This window comes from Trichechus manatus, unplaced genomic scaffold, assembly GCF_000243295.1.
Source record: "Trichechus manatus latirostris isolate Lorelei unplaced genomic scaffold, TriManLat1.0 scaffold00101, whole genome shotgun sequence".
In the NCBI taxonomy this organism is placed as follows: Eukaryota; Metazoa; Chordata; class Mammalia; order Sirenia; family Trichechidae; genus Trichechus; species Trichechus manatus.
Window position 1 is genome coordinate 5,420,721 of NW_004444037.1, and position 26,435 is coordinate 5,447,155.

The window sequence follows — 26,435 nt, forward strand, 5'->3', positions numbered from 1 at the left end:
ATTGTGTCCTGAGGCAATCTCTTGAGATATAAAAGACAGAAGTGAGCAGTGAGACAGGGGGACCTCATACCATCAAGAAAGCAGTGCCGGGAGCAGAGCGCGTCCTTTGGACAGGGGTCCCTGCGCCGAGAAGCTCCTAGTCCGGGGGAACACTGATGAGAAGGCCAAGAGAGAGAAAGCCTTCCCCTAGAGCTGACGCCCTGAATTTGGACTTTTAGCCTACTTGGACTGTGAGGAAATAAACTTCTCTTCATTAAAACCATCCACTTGTGGTATTCCTGTTATGGCAGCACTAGATAACTAAGACACCATGTAATTATTCTAGATATTTTATACAAATGTGATCATACAATATTTGTCCTTTTATGACTAACTTATTTCACTCAGCCTAATGTTTTCAAGGTTAATCCATGTGTCAGGATTTTATTTCTCTTTGTGGCGGAGTAATATTCCATTGTATGTACATACAACATTTTATTTACCCATTCATCTGTTGATGGGCATTTGGGCTTTTTTCACCTTTCGGCTACTGTGTATAGTGCTGCAATGAACACCGATGTACAAGTATGTGTTTGCGTTCCTATATTCCATTCTTTTGTGTATATACCTAGGAGTGGATTGCTGAGTCATATGCTAATTTATACTCTTCTGATAGATTTTTGACATTTTTGTTATTATCAGAAACCAGTCTAGGAAAATTGGAAATCATCAAAAATGAAATGGAACACATAAACATCAATATTCTAGGCATCAGTGAGCTGAAAAAGACTGGTACTGGCCTTTTTGAATTGGACAATCATATGCTCTACCATGCTGGGAAGGACAGCTTGAAGAGGAATGGCATTACATTCATCGTCAAAAAGAACACTTCAAGATCTATCCTAAAGTACAATGCTGTTAGTGATGGGATAACATCCATAAGCCTGCAAGGAAGACCAGTTAATATGACTATTATTTAAATTTACGCACCAACCACTAAGGCCAAAAATGAGGAAATTGAAGATTTTTACCAACTTGGGCAGCTTGAAATTGATCGAGCATGGAATTAGGATGCATTGGTAATTACAGGCGACTGGAATGTGAAAGCTGAAAACAAAGAAGAAGGATCGGTAGTTGGAAAATATGGCCTTGGTGATAGAAATGATGCCAGAGATCACATGACAGAATTTTGTAAGAACAGCAACTTCTTCATTGTAAATACCATTTTTTCAACAACATGAACAGCGACTATACACATGGACCTTGCCAGATGGAATACACAGGAATCAAATTGACAACATCTGTGGAGAGAGACGATGGAAAAGCTCAATATCACCAGTCAGAAGAAGGCCAGGGGCCGACTGCGGAAGAGACCATCAGTTGCTGATATGCAAGTTCAAGTTGAAGCTGAAGAAAATTAGAACAAGGCTACAAGAGCCAAAGTACCACCTTGAGTATATCCCACCTGAATTTAGAGACCATCTCAAGAATAGATTTGATGCATTGAACACTAATGATGGAAGACCAGACAAGTTGTGAAATGACACGAAGGACATCATACATGAAGAAAGCAAGAGGTCATTAAAAGGACAGGGAAAAAAAAAGGCCAAAATGGGTGTCAGAAGAGACTCTGAAACTTGCTCTTGAATTCAGAGTAGCTAAAGTGAACTGAAGAAACGATGAAGTAAAAGAACAGAACAAAAGATTTCAATGGGTGGCTTGAGAAGACAAAGCAAAGTATTGTAATGAAATGTGCAAAGACTTGGAGTTAGAAAACCGAAAGGGGAATAACACACTCAGCATTTCTCAAGCTGAAAGAACTGCAGAAAAATTTAAGCCTCGAGTTGCAATAGTGAAGGATTCTATGGGCAAATTACTGAACAACACAGGAAGCATCAAAATAAGATGGAAGGACTACACAGAGTCACTGTACCAAAAAGAACTGGTGAACCTTCAGCCATTTTAGGAGGTAGTATATGATCAAGAAACGATGGTATTGAAGGAAGAAGTCCAAGCTGCACTGAAGGCATCAGTGATGAAAAACAAGGCTCCAGGAACTGACAGAATACTAACTGAAATGCTTCAACAAATGGATGCAGTGAAGTGCTCACTCATCTATGCCAAGAGATTTGAAAGATAGCTATCTGGCCAACAGACTGGAAGAGATCCATATTTGTGCCCATTCCAAAGAAAAGTCATCCAAAAGAATACAGAAATTATCGAACAATATCGTTAATATCACAGACAAGTAAAATTTTGCTGAAGATCATTCAAAAGCGGTTGCAGCAGTATATTGACAGGGAACTGCTAGAAATTCAAGCTGGATTCAGAAGAGGACGTGGAACCAGGGATATCATCGCTGATGTCAGATGGATCCTGGCTGAAAGCAGAGAACACCAGAAAGATGTTTACCTCTTTTATTGACTATGCAAAAGCATTCAGCTGTGTGGTCATAACAACTTATGGATAACATTGCGAAGAATGAGAATTCCAGAACACTTAATTGTGCTCATGAGGAACTGATACATAGACCAAGAGGGAGTCGTTTGAACAGGACAAGGGATAATGTGTGGTTTAAAGTCAGGAAAGGTGTGCATCAGTGTTGTGTCCTTTCACCATAATTATTCAACGTGTACGGGGAGCAAATAATACGAGAAGCTGGACTATATAAAGAATGAGGCATCAGGATTGGAGGAAGACTCATCAACAACCTGTGATATGCAGATGACACAATCTTGCTTGCTGAAAGTGAACAGGATTTGAAGCACTTACTGATAAAGAGCAAAGACTGCAGCCTTCAGTATGGATTACACCTCAACATAAAAAAAATCCTCACAACTGGACCAATAAGCAACATCACGATAAATGGAGAGAAGATTGAAGTTGTCAAGGTTTTCACTTTACTTGGATCCACAATTAACACCCATGGAAGCAGCAGACAGGAAATCAAACGACCCATTGCATTGGGCAAATCTACTGCAAAAGATCCCTTTAAAGTGTTAAAAAGTAAAGATGTCACTTTAAGGACTAACGTGTGCCTGACCCAAGCCATGGTGTTTACAATCACTTCATATGCATGTGAAAGCTGGACAATGAATAAGGAGGCCTGAAGAAAAATTAAGCCTTTGAATTATGGCATTGACAAAGAATATTGAATATACCATGGACTTCCAAAAGAACAAACAAATCTGTCTTGGAAGAAGTACAAACAGAATGCTCCTTAGAAGCAAGGATGGTGAGACTTCCTCTCACATACTTTGGACATGTTTTCAGGAGGAATCAGTCCCTGGAGAAGAATATGATGCTTGGTAAAGTAGAGCGTCAGCAACAAAGAGGAAGACCCTGAACGAGATGCATTGACATAGTGGCTGCAACAATGGGCTCAAGCATAACAACAATTTTGAGAGTGGCATAGGACTGGGCAGTGTTTCGTTCTGTTGTACATGAGATGGCTTTGAGTTGGAACCCACTTGATGGCACCTAACAACACAAAACAAACAATAACACAAGTGAGGAATGTGCTTCTTAGTTCAGTCAAGTATACGAGAACAAATGAGCAACACCTGCCCAAAAGCAAAGACGAGAAGGCATGTAGGGACAGGAAACCTGGACAAACGGACACAGGAACCTGGGGTATGAAGGGAAAGGGGAGATTGCTGACACATTGGGGGGATTACAACCCATATCACAAAACAATTTGTGTATAAATTTTTGAATGAGAAACTAATTTGCTCTGTAAACTTTCACCTAAAACACAATAAATTTTTTTTAAAGTAAAAAAAAAATTTAAACCAGAATGCCTATTGATTTATTTGTAATAGCAATAATGTTGTTATTGTTAGTTGCCATCAAGTAAGCTCCAACTCACATCAGCCCCATGTACAACAGAGTAAAATGTTGCCCGGTCCTGTGCCATCTTCATGATTGTCGGCGTGCTCCAGTTCAAGAAATTTGAAAGATAGCTATCTGGCTAACAGACTGGAAGAGATCCACTATGTATTTTCAGTGCCTTTCAACCTAGGGAGGCTCATCTTACAGCAGAATAAGTAGTTGCTGTAGAATCAAGTTCAACACATGTGTCTACATGTGTGTCAGAGGAGAACTGTGCTGCATAGGATTTTCAGTATCTGATTTTTCGGAAGTAGACTGCCAGAGCTTTCTTCTGAGGCAGCTCTGGGTGGACTCGAACCTCTAATCTTTCAGTTAGCTGCTGAGTACGTTAACCATTTGCACCAGCCAGGGACTCCACATAGAACCATAGACTCAAAGTATTGGAGTGGACATTAGCAATCATGCAGGCAGCATCTCCCCCTGCAATCACTACCCCTTCTTCATTATTCTGCAAAAGGGGGTATCAACAAAAGTTTCCGCCCTTGTTATTTTTTTCACCACGATAAACGCCTTCCAAGAGATAGAAACCAAATTTAGGATAGCAATACTGCTTGAAATCTGTTAACTAGCTTTAAAATCTTCTGATCCTAAGTTTTCCAGAAGGGCTAACACACCACTTGCTTAATCAGTACAGAAGTTGCCATACTTGTGAATTTTCAAGCTAACTGAATGAATTGGAACAAAGCTTTGCTCGAAACAAAGAAGTATCTATTCTGCTTGGCACCAAAAAAAGGCAATAGCAAGCATGCCCAGTCATTTTAACCTATGGCCAGTTTGCTGATTTCTGCTTAATTTTTTAGGCATTTTTTTCCAAAGGTTAGTAACTCCCTCATGTCCAGTGAGTATAAATCAATGAACGTGAAAGGGCTATTGAGAATAGGTGTACTGTTACCATTGTTCTTGTAAGTTGAAATTGGAGAGAAAATGACAACTGTTGCTTGTACAGTGTCTTTATGGATTTACTAATTAATGGACCCTCATACACACACTTTGGGCTTTCCATAATCCAAAGTGTGTAAGAGGGGTTGCTTTTGTACATCAAAGAAAGGGACGTTCTCAGAGAGGTTTTGTCATCAGCAGTAAAAGTCTTTTTGAGAAAACAAAACAAACACACACACACACATATAGTATATATGCAGGTGTTTTTAAATGTGTATTTGGATAGGAAAGTAAAGATAGTTAATTTTGTATTAAAATGACTCATATCGGTTTTGTCTTTTAAATCTTTGTGGAATTCCCAGGAGGCCTCACCTGAGTCACGTTTTCCGTTTATAAGCAACAATCTTACCAAATCAGTCATTGAAAATGAGGAACTATTGGTGCACATTCATTTTAAATTCCAATTTTGTTTGTGAACCAAAGAGAAAGCTAATGACAGTCTTAACTTATTTTTTTTATTGCAAAAGGGCATAGAGCACTGCAATCAAAAAGAAACAAAAATCTCTGAATGTCAACAACTGCAACATTTTTATCCCTGAGTTATTTTCAAAATCCAAGTCCAACCCGTATTCCATCTTTAGATATATACCATGGTTGTGTTCACCCTTCTTCTTGAGTATGATGTTTGCTTGCTTCTTTACAATTAGCTAGTACCTTCAATCCACAAGTTGATATATTTTTAAGGACTCTTTTTTTTACAAGTGACAGAAACTCTAATCAATTCAAGCAGAGAAGGGAACTTATTGCCCCATGTAAATAAGGAGGTAAAACCTTAGGCATGGGATAGATCCTGGGTTCAAACAAATCATCAGGCCTCTCTCTCACTCACTTTCTCTCTCTTCTGTTTCTTACCTCTGCTTAGCTTCATCCTCAAGCTCCAAGATTAGCAGTACCAAGCCTACATTGTCCTTTTAGCTCATGATTTCGGAAGATTAGTGAACATCTTTTCATATAGCTCCAACGAAATCTCAGAGAAGACTCTGATAGGGCTGGTGTGGGTCACAGGCACATCCCAGAACCAATCAAATGATTTTAGAATACTGTGATTGGCCAGCCTGGATCAACTGCCCTTTCCCAGGGAAGTTGGAGGGGAGAGACACTCCATCCAAACCATATAAACTAAGCAAAATTGTTATGAGTAAAAATAACCTGTTGCCATTGAGTCAATTCTGACTCATAAAAACCTGTAAGAAAGAGTAGAACTGCCCCATAGGGTTTTCAAGGCTTTACTCTTTACAGAGGCAAACTGCCACATCTTTCTCCCGCAGAGCGGCTGGTGGGTTTGAACCGACAACCTTTAGGTTAGCAGCGGAGCACTTAACCACTGTGCCACCAGGGCTTCTTTGTTATGGAATAGGGAGGCATAATTCTCCAACAGAAAGGGGATACTGATCAAATAAACCATATACCCATTATGGGGACCAACAACAAAAGAGAAAAGAGTCCTATATGTATATGGTAGATGTTCAGAGAGAAGTGTAAATAAAATTCAAGAACTTGTACCTGCAAACAAGTGATGTTGCTATGGTTACTTTGAGAGGCTATATGTTTAATTCAAAAATGCTATTATTGGTCTAAAGTATCTTAGGAAATGTTTTGATGAAAGTAAGGAGAATGAAGGAGAGCACTGGAGTGGGGAAGGTAAAGGGAGAGGGGTCTTCTGGTTGGCGGAGGGTACATGAGGGTAATCACACATTCACCACTTCTCAGTGGCACCCAGAAAGCACTGCCCATTTCTAGGTCTGATGACAAGACTGAGTTCTTCAAAAACACTTGGCGACTTGCTCTGTTTAAGCAGTTTACTTGGTGACCTTCTTCCTCACTTCTTAGTGTCACAAGTCAACCAAGGTCATCAAGAGGCCTGTTTGCCACAGGTCAAAGCCAAGGGCAAGTAAGCAGATGGAGAGCAAGGAAAGTTGGGATTCTAAGACTTCTAGTCATTTGGACTTTGAAGGTAGAAAGATTGTATTTGCTTTCAAAATCCCCTCCCATACCCTACGCAGGTTTCTAGAAAAGAATCCTACTTTCCCATACCTCCTACCAATAGTGCAACAAAGCATTCATGAAAGTGCTGCTTGCAGCTTAAGGCCGAGCCATATTTCATATTTTCCCATGCTTTTCCTTTGACCTCATCTCCTCTCCCTAGAGAAAAATCTGAGGTTCCTGAAGAATCATCCCGTCTGTACTGCAGGATTCTCAGCCCTTACATTCTTTCCTTTAACCTTACAACTTAGCTCTTTACCTTTTCAATTAATATGGGCTTCTGAGAGCTTTCCTTCTTAAGAGGTTCTCACTGGAAAGCCTTCAAGAATTTTCTTTGTGTGTGTGTTTATGTAAACATGTTCTTATAAAGTAGTAAGACCATATTAATGAAAAAGAAAGAAAACTACTTTTCAGCTGGGCCACAATACAAGTCATCTTCCTTACCTAAAACATTGAATATGCAAGCCTTGATTTGCATGCTTAAATTTTCACCTTGCTAATGGCTGGTGGCACAGGCAACATGCTTGGAAATTCAGGTCACAGTCTGACATCGTAACTGTGGAAAATGACATATTCAGTAGGGTATGAATAAAATGCAGCCGTCAATGCAGTGGTATCTGCTGGGCTCCAGCTCCTGCTTTTTGGAGATTGCTTTATGTGTAGATATCATTACCTCCTGCTATTATTTGCATCTTTTCCAGGTGCTTTGTCTAATACTTGATTTCACAGGATGCCTTTCAGAGACTGACAGGGCAGCCTCCGCACTGGAAAGGGCTTCCTATGCAAGTTTAAAGGGCAGTAACTGTTCTCAGTTAGACAGCCTGTGTGACTACCTTTATTTGGATGAAGAATTATGGGGCTTCTAGAGATGGGAAGATATTCTGATACCTATGGTTAGTCCAAGGAGCCCTAGTGGCACAATGGTTAAAGCACTAGGCTGCTAAACTAAAGGTCAATAGTTCAAACCCACCAGCCGCTCCACCGGAGAAAAGACCTGGCAATCTGCTCTTGTAAAGATTATAGCCTTGGACACTCTATGGGGCAGCTCTACTCTGTTCTGTAGGGTCGCTATTAGTTAGAATCAACTCGACGGCACACAACAACAACAACAACATAGTTATGACCCTACAACTTGGCTTTGAAAGTTGCAATGAGACTGCAGAATCCCAGGGCTAGTGGGAGAAATTGCAGCTCTTTAGTCTCTGAGCTTCAGATTGTTAGCAGTTAGGATGGTCGTATCCTCCACCTGCTTAAAACATTTAAACAGTTTCTCATTGCTTGTAGGAAAAAGAAAGAAAGAAAAAAAAAAAAAAAACAACTTCTTAATGTGGGCTATCCCTCTCATATTATTCTCCACCTTAGGATCTAAGTTCCATTTCAACTTCTCTTACCTGTCATGCTCCTCCTCCACAGGGCCTCTGTACATGCTGTTTCCTCTGCCCAGAATTATCTTCCCTCCTCGTTAGCTCCTACTTATCCAGACCTGAGCTCAATGGCTGAATAGAAGCCCCCACCAATACCTGAATGGATCCAATTGTCTTTAAGATTTATGTTTCCAAAGATGGGAGTATAGGAGATGGAAATGGTCTTTCCCCTTCGCTAGCTGGGTAACTTCTATTTAAACTTCAAAGTTTAGCTCAAATGTTTCCTACATTATAGAGTCATTTCTAATTCCTCTGGGTACTCTCTATGGTCCACAAATTATTATTCTCATCCCTTATATTGTTATTATTGTTAGCTGCCATGGAGTTGGCCCCCGACTCATGGTGACCCCATGCACAACAGAATGAAACACTGCCTGGTCCTGTACCATCTCCATGAGTGCTTGCGGATCCAACCATTATGATCCATAGGGTTTTTGCTGGCTGATTTTAGGAAGTAGGTCACCAGGCCTTTCTTCCTAGTCTGCCTTGGTCTGGAAGTGCCTCTGAAACCTGTTCAGCATCATAGCAGCACACAAACCTCCCTTGACAGATGGATGGCTGTGCATGAAGTGCATTGGCTGCAGACTGAAGACAGATCTCCTACATGGAAGGCAAAAATTCTGCCACTGAACCACTGATGTCTCATGAAAAGGACATAGAGACCAAGAAATGTGCCCAAGGTTCTCAACATTAAATCAGGTTGGTTGTACAAGTTCAGCCCATCATCTGTCTAAGTTCCACCCATCCTCCAACTGAACAAACTGCTCTCTTCTGGAGATGTTGCACAAGCACTGAAAAACAGAAAACTTTCTGTCATGGACTGAATTATGTCCCCTCCCAAAAATATGTCTATCAATTTGGCTGGGCCACGATTCCCAGTACTGTGTGGTCCTCCATTTTGTGATTGTAATTTTATGTTAAAGAGGATTGGGGTGGGATTGTATAACACCCTTACTAAGGTCACATCCCTAATCCAATGTAAAGGGAGTTTCCCTAGGGTGTGGCCTGCACCACCTTTTATCTTACAAGAGATAAAAGGAAAGGGAATCAAACAGAGAACTGGGGACCTCATACCACCAAGAAAGCAGTGCAGGGAGCAGAGCGTGTCCTTTGGACCTGAGGTTCCTGAGGGAAGAAGCTCCCAGACCAAGGGAAGACTGATGACAAAGACCTTCTTCCAGAGCCGAGGGAGACAGAAAGCCTTCCCCTGGAGCTTACACCTTGAATTTGGACTCGTAGTCTGCTAGACTGTGAGAGGATAAATTTCTCTGTTAAAAGCCATCTACTTGTGGTATTTCTGTTATAGCAGCACTAGATTACTAAGACACTTTGCTAGGCCAACAGGATGCCATACATGTTAGTCTTCTAAAACATCCCTGTCTTAGTTATCTAGTGCTGCTATAACAGAAATACTGCAAGTGGATGGCTTCAACAAACAGAAGTTTATTCTCTCACAGTGCAGTAGGCTAGAAGTCTGACTCAGGCTGCCAGCTCCAGGGGAAGGCTTTCTCTGTTGGCTCTGGAGGAAGGTCCTTGTCATCAATCTTCCCTTGGTCTAGGAGCTTCTCAGCATGGTGACCCTGGGTCCAAAGGACACGCTGTGCTCTCGTCTCTGCTATCTGGTGGTAGCAGTTTGCCTTATCTCTCTGCTTGCTTCTCTCTTATATCTCAAAAGAGACTGATTTAAGATATAACCTAATCTTGTAGGTTGAGTCCTGCCTCATTAACATAACCAACGCTAATTCCACCTCATTAACATCATAGAAGTAGGATTTACAAAACATAGGAAAATCACATCAAATGACAAAATGGTGGACAACCATGCAACACTGGGAATCATGGACTAGCCAAGTTCACACACATTTTTTGAGAGAACACAATTCAATCCATAACACTCCCAGACCCCATTTCTTCCAAAAATGTGGCTGGTGGTATCACCAACATGGAAATTTTTTTTTTTTTTTACAATAGTGATATCTTTATTACTGTAGTTTGCATAATTTTACAGAATTATACATATAGCATACAGTTATAAACGTAACTCAAATGAAACTTTATGTTTTACATGGGAATAATTTTGGGATCTTGTTAAGAATGCAGATTCTTGGGCCCCACTCTAGGTTCTCTTCCTCAGAGTGCCCCCTAGGAGCTTCTTCATTGGCAAGTCCTAAGTCCTTTCTTTTCATCTGGTTTCACTCCATTAGCTCATGGTGTTCTGTTTGCTTTCATGGGCAGCCTGCAGGCCCTGCCCTCACCATGGGTCTGGCTCCAGGACTGGGCCCCCACAGTGAGTGGCAGCAGTGGATTATTTGTGTGTGTACACCACTCACCCCGGACAATCAAAGGAGAGTTTTGCCTGAATTGGCTTCATGATCTTAATTTTACCCGAAGGCAGCTTGCTGAGTGAAGGCTGGCTGCTATCCCCTAGGGTGCCTATGCTCTTTTACTCTCCAATAATTTTTTTTACTCCAAGGGGCCCCTTGGTTTATACCAAACACAGACTACGAAGTCCAAACATTTTCTCCTTCAACAGCTCCTTCCCCATCCACAGCTGCTGATGAGAAGCATGTGTAAGAGGGGCTGGACTCTGTGAATCAACGCCTTGGATAATTCTCCATATTCTCACTGTTCTTGGCCTTCCAGCTGCGATCACCTGGTTGTTGTAGATGCTTCTCTTGGAATCTGGAACTTGCCAGCCTCCTATGGATTTATGGCTTTGGATTGTCCCTTTGTTCCTAACTATGTCCAGAATGGTGCCTTTGGCTTCCTTTTTCCCATGCTCATCAGTTATAGACTAGCCCCATCCCATTTTATCCCCTTCTTAGCCCTGATTACTAGACCCAAAAGGGGCTCATCAGGTATCATTAAGATAGAATTAATACCATGCAAGATAAATAATGTTGATAGATCTCCAAAGAGAGAAACAAAAGGAAGAGTCACATGCACTAACTGATGGGAGTTTATTACAATGACACATGGGGACTCAGAGTACCACAGGAAGTCACTTTCTTGTCTTTATTGGCTACACAGTCACATTGGTTACCAGATATTCTACAATGGCATGTGCCCAGGCTTTAGAGAGCAAAGCTAGTAGTCTAAAGAGACAGGCTCTCGTGGTGTTCGCCTAGCACTGATGCTTCCCAAAAGAGAGGATTTGAATGGGTTAATCAGAATGTTCTGCCTCTATGGGGCAGAGTTCAAATCAAGCCCCAGAGCAGAGGTCCCCTTGGGCCCAGGTCACATGCAGTTACCTTCATCTCATGAACCCTACCTTGGCCCGATCAGTGGAAACTTGTCCAGCAGGCTTGGTTTCATTTACAAAGCTTAAGTGATGAGCTGTGATCACTTTCACAAGGAAAACTGGTGGGAAGGGATGTTTCCTGAGAAAGTGGATATGTAAGCAGCTGGTATATACAACCTCAGGGATTCCTCCCTCAACCCTTCCAGAAGACCCTGCCAAGAACGGGGGGGCAGTGCTGGTTAGGAATATGAATGAGATGGAATTAAGGAGGTGGCTTTGATTCTCCACTCTGCACCACCACTACCCTCCCCACACATGGAAGTGGCCAGAAAATTGGGTTTATCTTCTGTGCTAACATGACAGTAAATCATGGGCTGGGATGTTGCAGTGATCTTGACCTCCTCCTGCCCTTCACTCCATTTATAACTTTGGGCACATTACTCTGACCCACCTGAAATAGGTGATGCCAGACATTTAGTCATCGCAATGAACGCTGGAGGGCTTGTGTGTCTAGTCTCTATTCCAGCTCTCTAATTGTTGACTTAGTGGTTTGCATGATGCCCCTTGACCAAATGTCACTTACACTAACTTGCCAATAGGCAGGGGTTTTGTTTACAAGGAACTTTAGGCTGGTATTCTCAAAGTGCTACTCACCCTCCTACCTCACCCCACCCTCAATGGGATAATTCTCCTAGAAGACAAATATCAGCTTCAAAAACAACCACTGAAATGTTTATCTATTGAGTGTTTTTTTTTTTTGTCCAGAAATTTTAACAAAAAGGTCTGAGGAAGCCCTGAAAAGAGAGCCTCATAAAACATCTTATGCCAGGGGACAGAGTTTTCTAGGACAATGATCTCTTTGTTGCAGGAAAAAAAAAAAATTGCAGACTGCCATTGCTCCTCGCCCCACCCCACAAATTATGCTAAAAGCACGTTGAGTAACTATTGATTGAGAAAATATGTAATGATAAAGTGAATTCAATATACCTTTTTAACTGAATGTATATTTTATGCATCACAATATCTGTACACATTCTTAAAAAAGCCATATACATCTGGGAAAGGTATATTCTTTAATCAGTTTGCAGATATTGAAGATGTCACAGACTTTACAGGAATTCTAGGTTGGGACCAGTGTCAGAAAATGGTTCCCGAGGGCCCTAGCCCTGGTGGAGGCCTCTGTTTTCCTCCTACTTACAATGCAGAAGGAACACCTGGGCCAGGAAGGATTCAGAGGTTTCAGTATGGTTCCAAATTCCCTCCAATCTGGACTCCAAAAGGATGAGTAAAAACCCAAAACTTATTGCCTTAGAGTCAATTCCAACTCATAGCGATCCTATAGGACAGAGTAGAACTGCCCCATAGGGTTTCCAAGGAGCAGCTGGTGATTCGAACCACTGACCTTTTTTTTTCCCCATTCTTTTTTTTTTATTATTGTACTTTAGATGAAGGCTTACAGAACTAGCTGCTCATTAAACAATTAATACACATATTGTTTTGTGACACTGGTTGCCAATCCCACAACATGTCAACACTCTTCCCTTCTCGATCTTGGGTTCTTTATTAACAGCTTTCCTGTCCCCTCCTGCCTTCTAGTCCTTGCCTCTGGGCTGGTGTGCCCCTTTAGTTTCATTTGGTTTTATGGGCCTGTCTAATCTTTAGCTGAAGGCTGAACCTTAGGAGTGACTTCATTACTGAGCTAAAAGGGTGTCCGGGAGCCATACTCTTGGGGTTTCTCCAGTCTCTGTCAGACCAGTAAGTCTGGTCTTTTTTTTCTTTTTTTTTGTGAGTTAGAATTTTGTTCTACATTTTTCTCCAGTTGTGTCCAGGACCCTCTATTGTGATCCCTGTCAGAGCAGTCGGTGGTGGTAGCCAGGCACCATCAAGTCGTGCTGGACTCGGTGCAGTCTGTGGTACTTGTGGTCCATTAGTCCTTTGGACTAATCTTTCCCTTATGTCTTTGGTTTTCTTTATCCTCCCTTCCTCCAGACAGGGTGAGACCAGTGGATTATCTTTGATGGCTGCTCATAAGCTTTTAAGACCCCAGACGCTACTCACCAAAGTAAAATGTAGAACATTTTCTTCATAAACTATGCTATGCCAGTTGAGCTAGATGTTCCATGAGACCATGGTCCCCATACCCTCAGCCCAGAACTGCTGACCTTTTGGTTAGCAGACGAGCTCTTAACCACTATGCCACAAGGGAATCAATTATTCTGGGAGCAAGTCAGGGATTCTGGCCTCTTTAGGAGTAAGAATGTGGTATCTGACCAAACTAGAGCTTTAGGCTACAGAGAGCAATCCATATGGCCTGCCTTTTGCTCATCCTCAAGGACCCCCTAGATCAACCATATAGCCAGGTTGGGCCCTGTCTTACTTTGCTAAACTGCTGTAACACGTACCACAAGTGGGTGGCCGTAAAAAACAGAAATTTATTTTCTCACAGTTCTGGAGACTAAAAGTATAAATCAGGGCCTCAGCCATGTCCAGTCCTTCCTTGTTGGTAGCCCTGGGTGTTCCTTGGTTCCTTGACGTTCCTTGGCTTGACTTTCACGTGGCATCTGTTTTCTCTGCGCGTGCATGTCTTCGTGCCTAAAAACCAAAAATCAAACCAGTTACCACTGAGTCAATGTCAACTCACGGTAACATCATGTGTTTCAGAGTGGAACTGCACACCAAAGGGTTTCAGTGGCTGTGACCTTAAGCAAGTAAATTGCCAAGACTTTCTTCTGAGGTACCTCTGGGTGAATTTGAACTTTCAACCTTTTGGTGAGTAGCCATTTTTACCACCCAAGGACTCCTGTTTTTGTGTCTAATCTTCTCTTTTTAAAGTCAAAAGTGATTAAGTTTAGAACCCACCCTACTCAGGTATGGTATGATCTAGTTAACATAACAAAGAAGATCCTATTTCCGAACTGGGTTACATCCATAGATATAAGGGGTAGGATTCCAGCACATATTTTGGAGGAACATAATTCAATCCTTAACAGTCCCAATGGCCTATAGGCCCTACTTCTGTATTAAGGTCGTGGTCTATGGAAAGTTAGAGTCTAAGAGTCAGGAGTTCCAACTTTGCTGCTTCGCAACGTGATCTAAGATGGCTGTGGTAGTTATTAATGGTAGATGGTAGGATTACATACCGCGGCCTTCCTGTGGTTGGGTAGGGCCACATGACTAGTTCTGGTCAATGAATTTTGGGCAGATGGGATGGTGTCACTTCCAAACCAGATCATTTAGTCATTTTGAAATCTTCCAGGGCTTTCCTTCTCTCTGGCATTTAACCCATGGCATTGGAGATGGTGGCTACTCCATCAGCCTCGCATCCCTGAGGCCTATGATGCAGGGAATCTCCTGCTTAATTATGATGAATAGGTAGTATGATGGCAAATAAGCCTCCATTAGGTTAAGCCACTTCGATTTTGGAATTACTTGTTACCGTAGCATAACGTAACCTATCCTGACCAGAAAGGCTAGGTTATTCTGTACAATGGTTCTGTGCTTCAGTTTACCCAATAAAATTACATTGAGAAGGCAACATAGCTATTTTATTTTTGATCATCAGTTCTTTGTGGTAGCAATGAACTAGATGCCCCCTCCAGCATCCTCATTTTATCCCTTGAAATTGATTTAGTTTCAGGAGTGGAAATCTAGGGGAAAGGCAGCATTGCCAACGTATTGTGCTGTTGGTACACCTCTGGCCAGACTTCTTCCAAAACACAACCTTTGCTGCTGTCCCTTCAGAATGAGCCACACGGGCAAGAGGAAGCAAGGCAGGCCCTTCCAGAAGCTCAGAAAACACGGGACTCCAGCCTGTATGATTGTCAATCTAGTTCTTTTCACAAGGACAACCTTTTTTGTGCATGATTTTAAATGGCATTTTGAATCTTGGCCAATTTGAATCATTTTATTCCTGCAGCCTGATCCTCTCTGGGACTCTTGAATGCACTTGGGTTTGTGTTTGGACAGTTGTGATGATGCATTTTCAGACCCAGAGTTTAGCTGCACACTTTAATGACAGGCAAGGAGTAATTGGGCAGTTTGGCACATGTCAGGTTCTAAATGTAGGGAATGAAGGTTTTAATGGTAACAGGAGGGGAAATAGATTTGTCCTGAACTTGGCAGCAATGTCACTCTGCCAAGCTTTGCCAGCCTGATGCTTGGCTATTTCCAGACAAGGACTTTTCTGAAAAATGGAAAAGAACCCTGGAGCCACCAATGAAATAGGAAGGGGGAAAAAAAAAAAAAAAAATCTCTGCCTTGCAACACCTTTTACACACACCAGTGATTTGGGGCATGAACCTTTTGGGTGAAGGTAGTTTTAAAAGCACAACATTTAAACTTGGTCAAACATCATTGTTTCTCCGTTGCCATTTCCCTTCTCTTGTTAGACATCTCATTATTAAGCATCATATTACTAGCACAAATGCTTTCTGCAGAAACATAAAGGCAAGGATGCTCAGTAATCAAAAACCAAATTTTCTATTCAGGCTTATAATCAGCTATCTTGGAAAATGTGAGTATGCTTGTTTGTTGGAGCACCTGATAGCAGCTTCCTCCCATGGTACTTGATCTGCTGGGATAATGATTCCCGGAAGGCGTACTGTGAGGCACAGAAGAAACTACTGAAAGCTGAGCAGTCCTGGTGATATCTACCAGATTGAGTCTTACGGGAATAGGTGGATTCCTGCAAAGTGTGATGTGAAGAGCGCTTGGAAGGCTACACCACTTAAAAATATTTCTCCACCAATTTGCTTGCATTTCCAATGTCAGGTTGGAAGAAAGATAAAAAGATTTATTCCTTTTTATCTTAAAGATTTAGTTTTTAGGAAAATCAGTATGAGTAACTGGTTAAGTTCACAGATTTGGGGGGGCCACATTTCCTGGGTTTGAATTTCAGCTTTTCCACTCACTAGCTGTGTGGCCTTAGGTAAGTAACTTAGCCTCTCTGGGCCTCAGTGTCCTCATCTATACAATGAGATAATAATAGTTCTGCCTCGAAGGGTTATTAAAAAACCATTGCTGTGGAGTCGATTTCTACTCATAGCAACCCTGTAGGACACAATAGAACTTCCCCATAGGGTTTCCAAGGCTGTAATCATTACAGAAACAGACTGCCACACCTTTCTCTCATGGAGCAGCTGGTGGGTTCAAATCACTGACTTTTCAGTTAACAACCAAACGCTTTAACCACTGCACCAGAAGGGCTCCTTAAAGGGTTATTATAAAGATAAAATTGAGTTGATATGTGCAATACAGAATTGACTTGGTGTTAAGTTCCTAATTTGAGGTTCAAGCTCCATGAACAACCAAAGGTGGTGTCTAGGTAGTTGGGGTAGTCAAGTTGTTGTTGGTGGTGTTAATTGCCATCGAGTTAGTTCTGACTCATGGTGACCTTATGTATAACAAAAGGAAACATTGCCCAGTTCTGTATCATCTTAACCATCGTTGGTATACTTGAGTCCATTGTTTCAGCTATTGTGCAATGCCTTTCAAATTAGGGGGCTCATCTTCCAGCACTATAATAGACAATATTCTCTTGTGGTCCATAGGGTTTCACTGGCTAATTTTTGGAAGTAGATTCCCAGGCCTTTCTTCCTAGCCTGTCTTGGTCTAGAAGCTCTGCTGAAACCTGTCCACCATGGATGACTCTGCTAGTATTTGAAATATCAGTGGTATAGCTTCCAGCATCACAGCAACGTGCAACCTTACACAGTACAACAAACTGACAGATGCATGGTGGATTTAAGTTGAAGAGGAGCTATTTCAAGGCCTGGAAAGTTCCCCTTCACAAGGATTTTATTCTGGGGTTTACTATTGCTGTGTAGCTTTCCTGAGGACTTGTTCAGTCCTAAACTCTCTAAGACAACCCCAAGGAACCATATCCCTGGTGGAATGTAGATGTGAAGAGAATGAGATGAAAACAGAGCCACCCTCTTTCTTTTAGGGAGTCCTGTGGCTGCTAAAGAAATCCGGAGCCAACATGGGCTGAAACTAGTTTTAGGAAGTAACCAGTTACCTGAGTTTTTTAGGCTAATTTTCTGACTCCAAATGGTAAAAGAGACAGATGAATACTTTTTTAAAAATAGAAAACACTCTTGTTTGAATACCATTAAAAAGAAAATATGATTAGTCCACCTTCCCCAAGAATGTTCAGAAAACTTTTCAGAAATTGCAGTGTGTAATCCCACGGAGGGCAGCTGTTTCTTGAGCCCTATTTTTGCATACAGTACAGAGAACAAGGCACAGAAAGTTGCAGATCACATCAGAGGCAAAACCAAGAAGAGGCTGCTCCTATCCTTGTGCTCCTAGTCACAAAATTGTTTTTCTTTCTCACAAATGGGTCTGTCCTCTGTCCTATGAAAAGCACTGAACAAATAAAATGGAGGTTTTAAAGTTCTTACTGACCTTTTTTGATGTCTGGGACAATGCAATCCCTTCATGTAGTAATGGAAAACAGATTAAAATACCTGCCTGGCTTGCTTTATAGGGTTGCCTTCTTGTTTTTAATGTCCTGAAATATTCGCTCAAATGCTCCTTTTTGGTAAAAAACCATGGACGTTGTTAGTAGGCAAGGAGGGATTATTTGTACTCTGGTTTGAGTTTTATTAATACTTCTCCCAGAGCGAGTCAAGAATTTTCTGTTTTAAGACAATCTCCAATTTTTTTCCCGGTTCCTTTGTTCACATAATAAAAGTTTATGCTCATTAGCTGTTGATAATTAAAACCAGAAAAATGAGCCTGTAAAAAATACATAATACGAACTTTTTTAAGAAGACTTTTTGGGTCAGGGAGGGAAAGCAAGATGGTAAAGTAAGTGGATGCTCCCATTTACCACTCCAGCAACCAACTCACTGAACTGAGATCTCAGAACTCCAGGCAGTAGCTGAGGAATTAGAGAGTCGAGGTGAGTCCACAAATGGGGGATAAGAGGAACAAGTTTGGAGCAGAAGCTGAGAGATCCTACCTACTAACATCAGGAGCACTCACTCATCACAGACATTTTAGGGCAGGGCTGGGTAACACCCTAAGCAGAGAACACAGAAAAGGAGCTAGTCTGAGGAAGATCTAGCAGGTTTTTCTTTAAGGCAGTGCAAATTGGCCATGAGAGTTCACAGACCACTCAGTTGGAAGGGAGCGTAGGGAGAACGTGGCACTGCGTGAGAGTGCTGTTGGGTCTCGTTGAGGACTGAGATGGACGGGCACTAGGAATGGGAGGACTGGCAAGGGCAGTGGGATGAGGGGAGTATTGCAGACTGACCGGCACACATGAGGTGGCCCTCAGTGGGACATCATGTGTGCCTGTGCAGGAGCACCAGGAAGGGAAGACAAAGAGAAACCCTCACCATCAACACAGGAAAGATGATCCCCATCACTTATGTCAGATCTGCGATCACCTAATCCCTCCTCTGCTCATGCATGCATATTGAAATCCAGAACTCTTGAACAGGCAGTGAAAAAAACCTAAGGATAAAAATCCAACATAGTGGTTATCAAGATAAGACACCAATCCCACTGCCGCTGCATCAGTCTGACTCGTAGCAAACCTGTGGTGCTGAGAGCACCTCCCTTGTGGGACTCCTGGGCTGTGAGTCTTTATGGAGGCAGTCTGCCACATCTTTCTCCCATGGGGCAGCAGGTGGGTGCAGACTCAAGCCTTTTGGTTGGCAGCCAGGCGCTTGGCCACTGCACCACCAGGGCACCCAACTTGAAAATTTTCCCATAAAAAATTTACAGCAAAAATAAATAAATAAATAACAAAATGGCTCAAATTCAACAAAAGATAGTAAAACACACACAATCACAAGAGAAGAAGGAACAATCATAAGCAAAACATGAAGAAGAAGAAATCCCTCCTATGGAGGCCAGAATAATGCAAAGAATTGATAATTTTCAGAATATGGTGCTAAATAAGTTTAAAGAAAGCAATAAATACACAGAAAACAAACTAGCAGAGTTCAGAAAGCAAGTGGAGGAACAAAATGAGAGACTTAACAAGGAAATTGAAAACATAAAAAAGAAAAGAGAGAGACTCATCAGAACTGAAGAATAAAACATCTGAACTAGGAAAAGCAAGAGAAATACTTAATAGAGTCAAAAAAACAGAAGATAGATAAGTAAACTAGAAGACAAAATAAATGACCTTACCAAGACTCAAGAGAAACAAGAGAAAAGAACAAAGAAAAGTGAACAAACTCAAAAGGAAATGTGAGGTTCAATTAAGAAATCTAACATTAGAATTATTAGAATCACGGAGCACCATAACAACAGTAAAGGCACAGAAATAATTTTCCAAGAGATAATCAGACAGAATTTCTGAGCAGAGAACCAAATCTGCAAATATAGAAGATACATGAACTCCGATCAGAAGTGACACACGAAAATCAACCCCACATCATACCTTAATAAAATTCTTGAAAATGAAAGACAAGGAGAGAATTCTGAAAGCAGCAAGAGGAAAATGCAATTTAACGTACCAAGTGTCGTTCATAAGAATGGGTGTGTATTTCTCCCCAGAAACTCTAGAGGCCCGAAGACAATGGAGTGACATATATAAAATACTGAACTGAAACAATGGCCAACCAAGAATTCTTTATCCAACAAAGTTGTCATTCAAAAATAAGAAGGAAAGCAAGACATTCCCAAACAAACAGAAATTCTAGGAATTTGCCACTACCAGAACAGCTTTGCAAGTATTACTCAAGGGAGTACTCCAAATGGAAAGGCAAGAGCTCTAAGAAATAAGTACAAACTAAATTTACTGAATATAGGTTGTATATTGATGTTAATTGAGACACACCAACAGAAATGAGGGAGGGAGGAGCTTATCAGGAATAAATTTCTCACTTTAAGGTTGTATGTTAACTGTTGCTCATATGTTAAACATTATAGTAATTGTAAGTTGTATAATGTAACACATATGGTAAACACTGAGAAATCACCAAGAAGAAACATTCAGAAAAAAAGAAGGAACTTAACAGAAAGGCTCATCACAAGAAAACATCCAAACACAAACAAAAACATAAAAATCAGAATAATAAAACAAAGAAGATATGAAATACTCAAAAAACAAATATCAAAATGAGTGAGGCAGACACTTTATTTTCAGTAATAACCTTAAATGTAAATGGTCTAAATGCCCTGAGCAAAAGGTAGAGAGTGGCAGAAGGGATTTAAAAAAAAAAAAAAAAAAAAAAGATCAATCCTTTTGCTGTCTTCAAGAAACACTCCTTAGACATAAGGACACAAACAGACTGAAAATAAAAGAACAGAGAAAAATATTCCATGCAACCTTTAAACAAAAAATAAAAACAAAAACAAAAAAAAGCAGGAGGCAGGGCTGACCATACTGATATCAGATAAAACAGACTTTAAACCAAAATCTGTTACAAGAGATAAAGAAGGACATTACCTAATATTAAAAGTGTCAATTCAGCAAAAAGACATAACAATTATAAATATATATGTAACTAACAGCAATGCACCAAAATACATGAAACAAATACTGACTAATAATGAAAGGAGAAATAGACAACTCCACAATAATAGTAAGGGACTTCAACACACCACTTTCAATTAGAGACAGAACATCTAAAAAGAAAATCAGTAAGAACATTGAGAACTTAAATAAAACCATAAGCCAACTGGACCTAACAGACATATACAGAACATTCCACCCAACATCAGAACAATATACATTCTTCTCCAGTGCACGTGCAACATTTTCCAGAATAGACCATATGCTGGGTCACAAAACAAATCTCAACAAATTTAAGAAGACTGAAATTATACAAAGCATCTTCTCTGATCACAATGGTATGAAGCTAGAAACTAACAGGATAAATAAGAAAAAAAAGATAAATACATGGAAACTAAGTAATACACTGCTGAAAAACTATTGGGTCATAGGAGAAATCAAAAGTGAAATTAAAAAATACCTAAAATCAAATGCAAATGAAAACACAACATACCAAAACCTTTGGGACATAGCAAAAGCAGTTCTCAGAGGGAAATTTATAGCAATAAATGCCTATATTAAAAAAGAAGACAGATTCAAAATCATTAACTTAAATAGATGACTTAGACAAATAGAAAACGAAGAGCAAAAGAAGCCAAATCTACCAGAAAAAAAGTAATAGTAAAAATCAAGGCAGAAATAAACAAAATTAAAAATAGAAAAACAATTGAAAGAATTAACAAAAAGAGAAGTTGTTTCTTTGAAAGGATCAATAAAATAGACAAACCACTGGCTAGACTGACAAAAGAAAAAAACTCAAAGAGGCAGACAACCAAATTAAGAAATGAAATTGGTGACATTACAACCGATCCAACAGAGATAAAGAAGATCATAATAGATTACTATGAAAAATTATACTCCAGCAAATTTTAAAGCCTAGATGAAATGGACAAATTTCTAGAAACACACTACCTACCCAAACTAACACAGAGGTAGAAAATTTAAACAGACGCATCACAAAAGAAGAGATTTAAGATGTCATCAAAAAAACTACCAACGACAACAACAACAAAAAAACTCAGGACCAGATGGCTACATTGGAGAATTCTACCAAACATTCAGAGAAAAGTTGACACCAGTCTTACTCAACCTCTTCACTAATCACTGAAAATCACTAAGGACGTTGAGAACTTAAATAAAACCATAAGCCAATTGGACCTAACAGACATATATAGAACACTCTACCCAACATCGGAACAATATACATTCTTCTCCAGTGTACATGCACCATTTTCCAGAACAGACCATATGCTGGAACACAAAACAAATCATAGAAACATAGAAGAGGAAGGAACACTACCAAACTCTTTCTAAGAAACCAGTATAAGCTTGATTCCTAAACCAGGCAAAGACATCACAAAAAAAGAAAATTACAGACCAACATCCCTTAGGAACATAGATGCAAAAATTTTCGACAAAATTCTAGCCAACAGACTTCAGCAACATATCAAAAAAATCATATACCATGACCAAGTGAGATTCATACCAGGATTACAAGGGTGCTTCAACATTAGAAAATCAATCAATGTAATCCACCACATAAATAAAACAAAGGAAAAAAAAAAACCATTGATCATATCAATCAATGTAAAGAAGGTGTTTGATAAAATTTAACACCCTCTCCTGATTAAAAACAAAAAAACTCTCAGCAAAATAGGAATAGAAGGGAAATTCTTCAACTTAATTAAGGACATATAGGCAAATTCAACAGCCAATATTATACTCAGTGGAGAAAGGCTGAGAGCCTTCCCTTTGAGACCATGAATGGGACAAGATGCCCGTTATCACCACTTTTATTCAACATTTTACTGGAAGTCCTAGCCAGAGCAATAAGACAAGAAAGAGGAATAAAAAGTATCAAAATCAGAAAACAAGAAGTAAAATTATCTCTATTTGCAGATGACATAATCCTATACATAGAAAACCCTAGAGATTCCACATGAAAACGGCTGGAACTAATAGAAGAATTTAGCAACTTTGCAGGGTACAAGATCAACACACAAAAATCAGTTGGGTTCCTCTACACTGACAAAGACTACTCCAAAAAAGAAATTGAGAAAACCATACCATTTACAATAGCCCTCAAACTGACAAAATACCTAGGAATTAACCTAACCAGGGACGTAAAAGACTTATACAATGAGAATTACAAAACACTACTACAAGAGACTAAAAGAGACCTACAAAAATGGAAAGACATTTCGTGCTCCTGGATTGGAAGACTTAATATAGTGAAAATGTCAATACTACATAAAGCAATCTACAGATACAATGTAATCCCAATACAAATTGCAACAACATTCTTTACTGAAATGGAAAAACTAATGACCAACTTCATGTGGAAAAAGGAATATTGAAGATAAAGAACACTCCCTGATATCAAAACAGACTATATAGCCATTGTAATCAAAACAGCCCGGTATTGGTACAATGATAGACACACAGACCAGTGGAATAGAATTGAGAACCCAGAATTAAATCCAAATATCTATGGACAACTGATTTATGACAAGGAGTCAAAGTCCATTCAGTAGGGCAGAGACAGTCTCTGTAGTAAATGATGTTGGCAAAACTGGATATCCACCTACAGAAGATTGAAACAGGACCCATACTTCACACCATACACAAAAACTAACTCGAAATGGATCAAAGACCTAAACGTTAAGCCTAAAATCATAAAATTCCTAGAAGAAAACGTAGGGAGAAAACTATGGAATCTAATTTTTGTAAAAGTAGGATAACAAGCACTACAACAAATGCACGAATAGAAAAAGACAAAATACATAAATGGAATCCCATAAACATTATTAAGTTCTGCTCATCAAAAGACATTATCAAGAGTAAAAAAGAGAACCTACAGATTGGGAAAATATCTTCAGAAATGGTATATCAAATCAGTGTCTAATCTCCAAAATTTATAGAAAACTTCAACAACTCAACAACAAAAAGACAAAGAACCCAATTATAAAATGGGCAAAGAGCATGAACAGAACCTTCACCAATGAAGACATGCAAGAAGCCAACAAATACATGAAAAAATGCTCATGATCGTTAGCCATTAAACAAAAAAACCCCTTGTCATCAAGTCAATTCCGACTCATAGCGACCCTGTAAGACAGAGTAGAACTGCCCTATAGGTTTCCAAGGAGCAGATCGTGGATTTAAACTGCCAACATTTTGGTTAGTAGCCTACAATGAGATACTATCTCACTCTTACTAAAATGGCACTGATTTAAAAAAACAAAAAACAAAAAACCAGATAACAACAAATGTTGGCGAGGATGTAGGGAGATTGGAACACTTAACCATTGCTGGTGAGGCTGTAAAATGGTACAACCACTATGGAAACCAGTAGGGCACTTCCTCAAAGAACTAGAAATATAACAGCATAATGATGCAGCAATCCCACTCCCAGGGATGTATGCTAGAGACCTAAAAGCTCTGACACAAACAGATATATGCACTCACACGGAGCCCTGGAGGTGCAATGGTTAGGCCATACAGCTGCTAAACAAAAGGTCGACAGTTCAAATCCACCAGCAGCTCTCTGGAATCCCTACAGGGCAGTTCTACTCTGTCCTCTAGGGTCAGGACGGGTCGGCAAGGGGTATGTTCATTGCAGGCTTTATTTACACCAAAAAAATGGGAACAACTGAAGTGCCATCAGTGAATGAATGTATAAGCAAATTGTGGTGCATACATACAATGGAATAGTAAACAACTATAAAGAACAATGATGAGTCTCCAAACATATTATAACATGGATGGACCTGGAGGGCATAATGCAAACGAAATAAGTCAGGCATATAAGGAAAAATATTGCATGGTCTCTCTTTTATAAGAAGACAAGAACAGATAAATAGAGAGACCAATGTTCATTAGTAGTTACCAGGGAGGGGAGCGGGGGAGGGGGAAGTATGCTTTAAAGCATAGAGACAAGTTATTTTTGGTGATGGGAAAAGTGGCCCTGTGGATGTAGTGAGCACAACACAACTGAAGTAAAAACCAGTGTTTGAGTACATATGGATGGGTATAGACACAAAGAGAATGTGGACAAATCGTGATAAATGTAACTAAAGTCAATAAACAATTTGTGTGGAAATTGTCAAATGAGAACCTAACTTACTGTGTAAACTTCACCAAAAGCTCAAAAACAAACAAACAAAAAAAAAACAAAAAAAAGAAGAAGAAGAAGCAGCCGACTTTTCTGGGCCTCAAATATTTTAATCAATGTCAATGTATCCTGAGTTTTGCTTCGTTTGTGTTGTTTTTCTTTTGCTCTTACTCCAGTTTAATGGAGTCTCTGAATACCACCCCATCTAATTGTTCCTTTAAAATGGCATTTTGTGTTTTCTTCCAACAAGCTGTTGACAGGATAAACAGGGTCTTCTCAAGGAATTGCCAGCCCCAACAGACTTTTTTTTTTGGCTATGACAACAAATAGAAAAATACTAAATAAATGTAAGTCTTTGCATTACTGCACTATGAAAAAGTAAAAATAAACACATATTTATTTAATAGATCCAACCTAGTAGAAAAGCCTCAGAGTGCCCAAAAAACATAGGAGTAGGGCTATCTGAGGGAAGGAAGTCCTCCTGTAACTATCATTTTTTCCCTGTCTTCTTCTTTGAGGTCTGCAAATAAACTCACCAGTAATTTTATACTTTCCTCAACTAAAATGAGATTTCCCAGCATGCACTGCCTGAGTAGGCGTGAGCGCACACGGGTGCATGGGTGCATTGTTGCGTGCGTGCGTGCGTGCTGGCGTGCACGTGTGCGCGTGTGTATGTTTGTCCAAATGAGGGCAAGTGTCGGGAATCTCCCTTTAGGATCACACCCTTCAGTCCCTTCCAGAGACATCGTTGGATCTGTGCATCATGGCTACAAAAGTGCTTATGAATTTGTTAATAATAGTTCATTTTGTGTTTAGTTTGGAAAGTAAGATCTTCTCTCTGATTTTACAATGATATCAACTGCCTTTTATTGAGCTGGAGTCTGGGTGTTACAAACGGTTAATGCACTTGGCTGCAAACTGAAAGACTGGAGGTTCGAGTCCACTCAGAGGTGCCTCAGAAGCCAGGCATGGAGATCTACTTCCAAAAATCAGTCATTGAAAACTCTGTGGAGCACAGCTCTACTCTGACACACATGGGGTCACCATGAGTCGGAATCGGCTTGACAGCAGCTGGTTTTATATTGAGTTGTACACCCAGGAAGCAGCTAAGTATTTGACATCCATTGATCAGTCATTTAATTCTTAGGACAACCCTATGAGGTTGATATTACTATTACCCCCACTTTACAGATGAGAAGACTAAAACACAGAAAAGTTAAGTTACATAGCGAAGGTCACATAGCTGGTAAGTGGCAGAGCCAGGATACAAATCCCTGTTTTGATCTCAAAGCCCAAGATCTTGACCACTATTGTCAAACTGCTACATGAGCTGGCACCTACCAGAGTGAC